The sequence below is a fragment of the Borostomias antarcticus genome (assembly GCF_949987555.1).
Source record: "Borostomias antarcticus genome assembly, chromosome: 2".
NCBI classification, from domain to species: Eukaryota; Metazoa; Chordata; class Actinopteri; order Stomiiformes; family Stomiidae; genus Borostomias; species Borostomias antarcticus.
The window spans coordinates 25,751,249-25,763,352 of NC_140235.1; positions in this window are offsets into that span (position 1 = coordinate 25,751,249).

The following is a 12,104-nucleotide window of genomic DNA, read 5'->3' on the forward strand; positions in this document are numbered from 1 at the left end:
CTTGTTTGATAAAGAGACGGACTGACATTCGAACGGGCAATTTGTGAGCGTCAGGGAGGGGGTGAGGAATGCGCTTCACTCTCTTAAAAGAATGTAGCGTCATCCATATGTCCCGTCTGCCCTTCTGAATACCCGACGGAGTGGAAGGACTGGGACGACAGAGTACTCTCTCTCTCTCTCTGTCTCTCTCTATGTCTCTCTCTCCCTCCCTCCGCCCTCTTCTGCAGGCATGACAACTCTCTGTCTCTCTCTCTGTCTCTCTCTCTCTCTCTCCGCTCTGAAGCAGAGCAAAAGCTTAATGCTATTTTGCCTATCACATTAAACCATGCAGTGTCCATCCAGGATGGTATATAGGCCAGAGAGAGAGAGAGAGAGAGAGAGAGAGAGAGAGAGCAACACATGCCAAACCCAGCTTAGGTTATAGGATGGAGAACATTCACAATGAAACACTGAACATATGAACACTGATAATGGGTGACTGGAATGTCACAAATCATCTGACATTAGTTCCCCTCCAGTGAAAATGACAACAGTCCTGCCTAAGTGCTTTTGGAAGAGCCCTTATTCACTCTCTTAAACACTGGTTTGAACTCCATATTTACCTCAGACGACCCTTTGACCCCTGCGACTGCCTACCGTCTCATTTTTAAAATTGGCTAATTTGTAAGTGGCAGAATTTGGGTAAAGCTACTTAGAGATAATGGCCGTCTCATTTGAATATATCCGCCATGTTAAACAGAGGGCGAATACAGTGCTGAATTGCTACCAGCGTGTTGAACTGGGCTGTCATATTTGCTGGAATTGCCCATCTCAAAGAACACAGATATTTCCTTCACATCAATCTGAACAGGGCTTTTAGCAGTTCCATTAGCTTCCCATTCGTTATCATGTATGCTGTAGGCTTTTTCTCAATTACAGACATTTAGGGTGCCCAGTAATTACATTAAACTCAGCTACCTGCTAGGTGGGTAGCTGTAAATTAATGTGGAAGTTTCTGTCTTTTTGATTTTCATTTGAAAGTAATAGGCACTGTCTGCTCTTACGCAACACATCCAGGGGCGAAATTCTGACGCAAGGAACTGACCTCATGAGAAACGAGACAGAATTTCAGAGTTCAGAGCAATTTGCATCACGCCAGGAGATAGAACACGATATGTGACAAATGGTGCTTAGCATGCACACTGTCCACAGCCGACACAGAAATGCCTGCCAGTATTCTAGCATCGTCTGCATTTACATTTCATTTGACTTTTGTTTTTATGTAAAAAGCAATTCTACACTATTCTACATTTTGGGGTATTATCATGTAATCAACCCATGTACAATATTCTCCTATGTACATGCTATAATGACTAGCTTTTAACAAATCCCCCACCTCTTCAGTTTTGACTGCACTTCTGCTAGTGATGTCATCTCAATAAAAACCCAAACTATGGGATGTTACATGGAGGAACCCAGTGGTAATATGTTAACTTTGGCAGCTTAAAAAGATATTGAAATCATCAGGGTTTACAAAATGTAAACGTGGAACCCTGAAATGGGAGTAGGTTTGATGAAGAGCAGTTCTCCCAGATCTAAACATGCCTAACTCCACTGGTATCAACTCTGGCTAATTCTATAATTGCGGATATTGATTGACAATGAAAGGGCGTTGTAGAAACGCCCCTTGCACACCCAGACCTACCCACGCTCACCAGAGCCAATCATCCATACAATGCCGGCCCCTCCTTTCCCTGTGTCTATGTCAACAACTAGGAGGACTGTTGTTACACCATATAACATTTTAGCCAGGTGTGACCCACCAGCAAAGTAACCCACCAAGCATCACATTCATCACCAAATCTCTACCAAGAAAAAATCTTTGTGAAACCCACTTTTGAAACACAGTAGGTCCCTTGTAGTCTAAAACTACCGAGTGAAATACAAAATATTTTGACAGTGCTGAGGCAGGGCACAACTGGGATTACCATATTTTGTATATTGCACTGTATTTTGTGTGTACTGTTTTAAAAAAAAAAAATTTAATTGATTTTATTTCCACTGTCCTGTCCTGTCCTGCACCCTGTCCTATGTCATCTGCAACAGCGTATGTCCCCTAGACAAATTCCTAGTATGTGTGTACCATATGCATGGCCAATAAAACGGATCTTGAATCCTGAAACTTGAATGTGTGAAAGTTTGAGCTTTTACAAAGCACTCGTTCGCCCTTGACGTATCTTTGCTTAGCCTCTCATGTTGCTGTTAAACTGAACTGCTCTCGCTGCTGCTGCTGCCTACCACAGGTATATTCAGCATATTTATCCAGTGGTTCATTAGCGTTCAGGTGAACAGCTTACTCAGCCTGTTTAGGGAAGGTTCCTGAGAGCTACTGCAGATTAACAGAAGAGGCTTTGGGGACCAAGAGGAAAGTCATAAGCAAGACTGCAACCCTCGTTTGCAACGCGGAAACTAATTACCAATTTGCTTCTCTCTCAAATCCTATTTCAAGATATGTTCGCTGCTTACTCTTAGTCTTCTAGGTACCCGCAAGCTATGAATGACTTAACAAGAGCGCGTGGCTGATGCTTGGGACTTGATTTTCAGACGGTTGGATTTGCAGTAGAGGAGCAGTTTGGAAGAAGCTCCAGTGATGCACAGTCCTCAGCCTCACTTGTTTTGACACAGTTATCATAACCTTGACCACCAATCCATTTGATGTTGGCCTATTAAGAAAAAGAGCAAAGATTTGTAAAATGTGAAATCGTCGCGAACAGAATCATAACAAATTACAATATATGGGACCGAAATAGCGTGTAACCATGTAGGTTTCCTTGTGTGAGTTACCCAAGGGTTGGACAACAGCATCTCAAATATCCTCACTGTTTAGTTATACTTCATCTGACAGATTTAAAGCCTTGTACTTCACACTCACTCATCCCTGATTGTGTCAAGAACCCACCTCCCCCTGTTACAAACGCTGTCTATGTCACAGTCCAGACCTAGATAGCAAGCGGATCTGGGCCATATATGGGCCGGAACTAAGCCACAAGGGACAGATCTGGCCTGTATATGGCCCAGATCCGCTTGCTATCTGAGGAGATGTCAACAGAGGGTCCACATCCATACAGTCCATTCACCGCATGTCTCGTGAGCATCTGAAAGATGTAGGAATGTATATATACCCTGGAAAGCTAGCTAGGTCAACTCATTGTTCAGTTTAGCATGTGCAAACAGAGGGTAGTGATCACTAAGGTCATGCTTGAGCTGCCGTCTGCATTAAGAGCTTGCGCAGTAAGACCGAACTAATCTACTGTACACCGACAGCACGCGTTAACTGTATCAACTTCTCCTCCACCTTGTTACGTAACACACTTCCCCTCAGCGGAAAGACAAGCGTCGCACAATCAATCGTCACGCCATTGACAAACAGCCCACATCCTACACAATCTGCAGGAGTATAAAGACTGCAATTCAAACAGAATGAAAACAACCACTTGACTCATGTTGCCTTCATCCAGACTGTGTAAGGGTGATGTAGAGGGAGAAAGAGAGAGAGAGAGGGGGGGGTGGCAACCTTAGTTTAGCACGCTCCACTTTCCTGTGTTATATGGTAAACTGGTGCACAGTAGTAAGGTTAGCGTTGAATCATTAACTTTAGGAAATAGATCATTAAAAGTTCAAAAGAAAACTGGGTTAAGCACACAGGGTGAACATTATATCCCTTAAAAACTTAAAGGCAGATGACGGTGTTCTCCAGGTCTGTGAATAGCTCAATGAGTTCATTGGCCTTTAGGTCAGCCTGCCATGTCCATTCAGGACATGGTAAACCCTCCCTGGAACATTTACATTTCAAACCCACCTTTAGAACCGCAACAGTTATCCAGACAGATACTGGGAAAAGACAGTGACCTCGAGACTGCTAACTGACCCATGTCGTTGCTACTGTGACCTGCTAGCAACTGTTTTGCCAAGACGGTTTCAGTTGTTTTGACTGCTGTGTGGTTGTCTCACCACTTTACATTTTACATATTAAAGCTAATGAAATGTAGCCTATACTTTTTATACACATAAACATTGTTTTGAAGAGTTAATACATGTGTGGGCACATTGCCAGAAGACGCTACTTCCAGGCCGCGTAGCACATATCGCAAGATGTAATTGGGGAAATGGAAGGATAATTATTTTTTGTACTCAGTTTAGAAGTGAACGTTTGTATCCTTCAAAAGACAACACCCTCTGAGTGTCATTACACCATCTCTGTGGAATTCTGGGCTGGCTGATGGACAGAGGGGGTCTCATAATTGATGTAATCTTCCCTTTTCACCAAATTAATTGCATACTTAGAGGATACACAGGGTCATTGTCGGCTTGCACAAGCTATATTTAACTGAGAGCCGATTGAATCTCCACTGGCCCACCACAAGCATGTCAATATCACCATGTCATTCACAAACATGTTTTTATTGAATTATTTTTAACTGTAAAACGTGACGTAAAACACAGGGCAAAAAGTACAGTGCAAGATGCAGAATGTAGTATTATACAGTACATCATGTTTGTTTACCTCTGTGTGTTAGAACATGGTCCATCAAACAGTCAAAAGGAAGTGCTCTGACTCTTAGTAGTCAGAAGTGCTCCATTTGTCAATCACAGGAAGACTCCAATTCAATTGAATAGTGTCCTCTACAGTAGTAAAAGCCTATATTTCATATCTCATACATGTCACTCAGCCGAGTTCTGACACTCTCAAGCCAATGGCCCGTGACCTGACAGAGACGAGACTGCCATACCCCGATGAAACCAGTACATCTCCAAGTCACAAAGTGACCAAGACAATGCATTTTTAGCATAACGTTTAATTCCTGGACTGCTGTGCGATTGTCTCTTTCCTGAAGCGTTTTGCAAGAGCTTGCATTGCACTAATGAAAGGGGGAATTCAACTGCCTGTCAAAATAATAATAGATCCTTGTTGTGGCTGTTACGGCATGAGAGGAGGTCCTCATTGGTCAAGAAGATGTTCTCTAAACGCTCCCCATGGTCCCAATCTTCCTGAGATCATGCCATAATGATGACCCCAGGCCCATTTTGAATAATTATTTGCTGTGCCCTTTCAACAATCATTCCACTTCTTTGCACAATTGCTAGCCCAATGTGGGCTCCTACATTACAGTAGTTGAACAGTAGTTCCCTGGCTTGTACAATAGACGTCATCTATTGGGCGGTCACATTACAGCAGTCCCCTTTTAACACAAGCAGCAGTGGTGATGCAATCAAAGAAAGATGAACATTTGTTAAAAGTATTTTATTTCTTCACTGTGCATATTACGATACATTACGTTCGACAGACTTAGTTCCACAAAGTTTTCACCATTTTCACAGTACAGAAAAGCTGTTTCCCCAGAAGCCTTGCTGAGACTGAGTTCCACCTCTCTTGACTCTGTACATGCAGAACAAGACTACCTGCAATTAAAGACTACCTGCAATACAAGACTACCTACAGTACAAGACTACCTACAATACAAGACTACCTGCAATACAAGACTACCTACAGTACACGACTACCTACAGTACAAGACTACCTACAGTACAAGGCTACCTGCAATACAAGACTTCCTACAGTACAAGACTACCTACAGTACAAGACTACCTGCAGTACAAGACTACCTGCAGTACAAGACTACCTACAGTACAAGACTACCTGCAATACAAGACTACCTACAGTACAAGACTACCTACAGTACAAGACTACCTACAGTACAAGACTATCTGCAATACAAGACTACCTACAGTACAAGACTACCTGCAGTACAAGACTACCTACAGTACAAGACTACCTGCAATACAAGACTACCTACAGTACAAGACTACCTACAGTACAAGACTACCTGCAGTACAAGACGACCTACAGTATAGGACTACCTACAGTACAAGACTACCTGCAATTCAGGTTCAAGGGGACAGTAAATCCTAGTACTTACTGGAAATGGCAACAGGGAGCAAAGCAAGCACTGAAAAAACTTTGTGACAGTTAGAATTACAGAGATTTTCAGATTAACTGAAAGACACGCCAGAGCTTTCCTAAAATGAACAAGACAGATTCAGGTATGTACAGGGCAAGTTGATGCAGTTATAATTTAGTAATTAATGGTAATACCTGGCTTGGACTCTTCAGACAGTTAAAGGGGAATCACCTCTAGATATTTAAAGGCTCTTATCACAGAACAAGTCAATGCTTAATGCATCATGTATACATTTTAGAGCCTTCGACACTGACAAGATCAGAACACCCATAGCAGCAACTCTGTGAAAGGGGCATTTTCAGGCATCGCGAGATCAGGGCACAAAGTAGCTTTCAAGCACTGTACATTACCATCATATTTGACTAATCTATATGTGAATAATAAAGTGGCCTTCAGGTTTATGTATTTTCCTGTCATCTCCACGGTTATATATAGCTTCATCTATCTCGGTGACTTGAATATATGATACTATATGTTGACATTTTGATGGCAGAGGGAGCCAGGCCTCGGCCAACGAAACATTTGCTTAATCAATCATTTGTCCCTGAATTAGAGATTACCACCTACAGAGTTCTCCTCTACTCTGACAGCTCCCCTCCTAGAAACGCAGAGGCCTAGTCCTTCTGATATATTACTATTTATTTCTGCACTTGTTTGAGAGAAATCTTAATGCCATAATAATAACCCATCTCTGACTGGTGAAGCGCAGCGCTCCCGTCTGCTGCTTGACCTTGTAAGCAAACTACAAAAGTGTTCATATCGATCGCTTTCCTCTGAAGATGCTGCAATATTGTATTTTGCAGTGAAAAAAAAGAGAAGTCAAGCTAGACGAACAGCTGTATTGAGATAAACCCCCATATGCTGAGGGAAAACTCTCTGTTCACGTTATGAGACAGAAGAAAGAAAAAAAACAACACTTAATCAACTAACATTGATATTACTTGTGGCAATTAGGAGCATGCTGATAATGATATGAGTTTTCAGCTGTAAATAATTATGTTGCCTGGAGGCCATACTTTAATTCTAGCCCGTATCTATAAACAATAATCAAACCACCAGGCTAAAAGTTTTTGCGCTTGCAATGTTGTAGTTTAGGGAAATGCTTATTGGGGCCCTGCGGCCGTGCTTGGGGCCAGGGTCACCTTCAGGTGCTCTTTAGCCTGTGAGTGTTACTGTATGTGCAGCGCTATCGATCAGAGCGCACTCACACACACACAAACACAAACGCACACACACACATGCGCGCACACACACACGCACACAGAGTGCCCTTGCGCTAACTTCAAACAGATAGATGTTTGAAAGCAGCCACACCATGATGAGTGGGAGGGGCCATGGTCACTGTGCTGTGGCCTAGTAAACAGGAACATTAGGAGCCAACCCACAACTTGTTAATGTGTAATATACATTTGGGCCTCATGCAGTTGTTGCTTGATCGTTGGTGCAGTGCACCCCCACGTTGCTGGTAGAAAAGACAAATCCCCATGGATACGCTTGCGGTCTGCTCCTGGGTTGCCTAATTATGCTTAAATATACATTCAGAATGCATTGAGTTTGCAGTTGTTGTTTTGTTTTTTGTTTTTTTACAGTGAGTTGTATAGTGTGAGCCGGTGCTGTATGAGATACAAATGATAGTGTATTTTTGAGCTAAGCCATAAAACTACTGTACTATACGTACATGCATTGGACAGCTGTGAGAATTGAGAGAAAAAAATTCTTGACAGCTAACTTTACTCACTGTCTAACAGGAGGTGAAAGCGTGCCAATGAGGAAGGACTAAGATGAAGAACATAATTAAGGAAACGTATGAAAGCTGGAGCTGGGCCTGAGATTAATTAGCCACTTGTCAATACTCTCATCAATACCCGATTAACTAATGACACATGGCCCAATGAGAGGTATTGATCCCCTTGCTTTCTGCTGCGTTAATAGCTTGATGTAGCTGCTCTGTATGGGAAAGCTGACAAAAAAGGAACCGCTACAGTGTGATATATCAGAGTAGACTAGTCTAACCGCAGACTGCCTAAAATGACTTTAAAATAATGTCACGTAAAATAAAAGTGTTTCGCGTCACACAACAAACCAGGGTAGCTGCCACCATTTTGCCTTTTTTTTGTCCTTCAGAACAAATTCCCTACAATGCTTTCTGCTGCTTCATTCAGAAATCATTAGTGTATGAATCAAATTCTGAGCAAGTGATAACCATTTTTGTAAATATTGTGACTATTGTGATGGAATTGTGTTCCCAAATACTACATTTCCATCCATTTCCACCCAGTAATCAAAAATGACCACAAAGGAAAAAACAAAATCTAAAGAGAAAAAAAGAGCTCAATCTAAATGAATGGCGCTAGAAATGGCCGTCATAAGTTAGTCTCTTTTATGATAATGAGAGTAATGAGAGTAATGAATACTTAGATGAAGGATGAACCCCTCCCTGTCCTGCAGTTGGATCTCTATACAGGTTAATTAGGTAAGATAACATCATTAGCCACTCTCATGCCTACATTGAGAATTAATTGGATAAGATGGAGCCAGATCATAGATTTAGGTCTCTATTTAATCGCTTAAACGATCAAGGACAGATAAGCTGGAGAAATGGGAAGTCCACGCCTGTGAACATCTTATTTAGATCACACACACACACACACATTTTTACACATGGGGATTCTAATTGTGTGCTCTACGCAGTATTGAATTGTCAACATAGTGATACAACTAATATTCCTATTTAGTGCTCACAAACCCATGACATATCAATAGATTGAATAGAATAAAATAGAATAGAATGCCTTTATTGTCATTGTGCCAAGGTACAACAAAATTAAAATCAATCCTCTGTCATAAAATGGCGTCAGTTGTTTTCTTGGCGCTGCTGGATTATTCTTATATGAACACATACTCTGTAATTGACCAGTGCTGGTCAGAGAGGAGCTATAAGCCTATAGAACTTTGCATCAGCATGGGGGGGTCAACCAGCCGAGCGTCTCCTTACAGTACAGCAATACATGGGAAAAACATCGCTACCAAATCTCTAAACAACAAAACAATGCAAACATTTGTCATGCGAACAGTCTCTTTCTCTGCAGACTGAAAAGGCCACCAATGGCCCACTGGTGTGTCGGTGTTGTAAATAACCAAACTAGGGCTGTTTGTTCTTGGGGCGACATTAGCGATGCCCCGTGTCTTTTGTTGGTGGGGCAATCCACGCTGCTTTGTACCCTTTTTCACAACAGCCGTAAAGCTCTCCAGGTCTGAAGAATGTTGATATGAAGTCGTCCGCCTTAATAATGTATATGGGACCTTTGTGTGTGAATTGTCATACTGCATAATGAATGTTTACAAAATGCGTGTGATGGCTATATGACTCATTATTGTAATTGGTGTGGTGAGGTGACAAAGCTCTACTTTGCCTCCATAATACCACTCTCTGGAAATACACACCAGGTGAGCAGATCTTTGAGTGGACTTGTGCTCCTGACAGCATAAATAATAAAGTAACATTTACAATACAAACCGTGAAGCCATCTGGTATATGGTCTACTCACTGCGGAAACCTTATCTTTGCACACTTGCAAGTTACAACAAACACTGTAACTGTTATGTTTGTATGCTAAGCAGTTGATAGTTGTTCCAGTTCCCTAATATTACCACAGGGAAGAAGTATGTTGCCCACTGAAAAATGATTGTCCTTAATTATCCATTTACCAAATGTTAGAACATCTACTGAAATTGCGCCATCATATTGCACAAATCTGTGGCTTCTTAATGGTGGATTCTAAGTGAAACTTTCACCTGAGAGGAAACATAGGTGAACTTGACAGGAGTTATTTGAGACCATTCAACCTGGGATGTGACGATGAGGGGTATCGTGTGAGCGAAACGTCATCATCACCTTGACAACGGAGGGGTTGTTGTCTAGAAAGAGAGGCAGGATCTTGTCAGGTAAATTCTACAAACGATTTCTAAGATTCATCTAGTAATATTTATAAATGATAGGTTTCACTATTGTCTGGCTTGTCCGTTTGCATGTTTTGTGTTTAACACAGCAGAGTTGTGCTGCATTACTAATCCACAAGAATCAAATTACAGCTGCTTATCACGGGCTGGCTAAGGCCTGGTCAGCGATATAATACCATGCAATTACAGAGTATCAGTCAGCTAATGCATTCCGTTTCAAGAGTTTGCCACCTGCTCTACCCATTTTGTAAACTTCCAAACAATATATATCTGCAGTTTAATGTGTTCTTGGGACTGGTGTTCCCAGAAAAAGCTAAATATTGCTATTGCCAAGCAAATGCCTTCCATGGTGGCAAGAAGGGAAGCCATCTTTCCACAATAAGGTTAAACACTCAAGAGTAGAATTGTGCTCTGTGCTTCTGTGACTATTATGTTACAGGCTTTACTGCTATTTGTGGAAAACAAAGAATGTCAAGCAGATATTTCAGGTCATACTATGCCATAGACTGAGGAAGTTCTCAAGCAGCGCTACATAGCCCTCTCTCTCATCCAGGATTAAGGCTTGATTGAGCTTAGCTGAGCAGCTGACAGACAAGATATTCACATGTGTAGGAGGGATAGAGAGGTCAAATAAGTTAAGGAACTCATTTGTGTGGTGACATCCTGTTATGTGTAACCTGATTTCATTTTTAATGGGACATTTACACACATTCTTTATGCTCTACGTGGATTTGTTTTTCCCAAAGAAGTGTTTCTTGTTTTGTTGTTTATTTTAAAGCATGACACACATGTCCAAAACATGTTTTCTTGAAAATCTCCATGGTAACTTAATTCAGTTTTTGTTAGAGGCTGGCACTGTATCATTGGCCTGTGGGTCAATTGTTTAGTAAGCATGATCTAATGTAAGACAGCAACTAACTTATAACCAGTCACCTGTAGGGCTTGTATTGTTTACCTCGACCCCGTGTGTAGTAAACTCAAAGGACTGCAGGGCATTGGGTACACCTATTTGCATGGCCTTCGCAAAACCAAGGTCCTGAAGCAGTAGTGAGTCAGTAATTTTTGTGGTTAAGCAACTTTTGGAAATCACATTACTTGGGAGAGCCCACATTTGGCAGATGAAGATTAATAGCTTTTACTACCAGCTGGCTGAGCCTTCTCACAGCATCACATTTTATGGCCCTTATAAAACATTCGTACAGCATACCCTCTGTATCTCTTTAGTTACTAAGAAAACAAACCACCAACTTAAAAACAAGATTTGTAAAACCATATTTAATTCACTGAAATGTATATGGGAAAGCAGCGCTTTATCCAAAATGAGCGGTCTTTTGTTTACCTGGTGATAAGCAGGAATCGAAAAAAGAAAAATACACACAGCTGTTAAGTTTAACTAAGGAGTTATTATTCTTCACATTCGTTTGAACAATCTACTTTGTGGGCCATATTAAGGTGTGAGGATATCCCGGGGTCTTTCCTTGTTAATGTGGATGGACTACACACAGGCTCACTTTCCTTGGGTTATTACGCCAAGTGTAATTTGAAACAATTACGAAAACATAGGCCCACTTGTTACAACACACATTTTCCCTCGCATATACAAAGCACAGATTCAATAGCTTAACATGTTTTTCAATCACACCCAGTGGAGCAGTGTTTAGTGTGAAAAAGTGTAGCATTTCATCCTAGCTCGCATGGTATGGGATAATCTTTCACATTTTGCCTGGGGTTTGTTTTGCTATTTCAGCAGAAACTTGTGCAGGCCATGTGAATTACCATAGGGAAAGAAGATACAAATACCAAATAGTATTGTATCAGATGTAAATGAATGAACTATTTGAATAATAAGGGCAAATAATTTACTATATCCGATAATAAATGAGCTGCACTTACAGTATACTTTTCCTAGATGTATTTCAAAGATTACAATCTTTACTAAACACACAAATAAGCAAAGATATGATACTGCTCCATGAAATTAGGCATTTTGTTCTGTACTGCTGGTTTATTTGCCATAAATCCTGGATCCTACTGCTGCCCTTTACTCACTTTTACCACTGCAATTTGAATCCCGATAGGTCAGGTCGCTGTCTGGGGATCAGGGTCAGATGTTGAGGAACAGCGATGTGAGGCGATGGACACTTT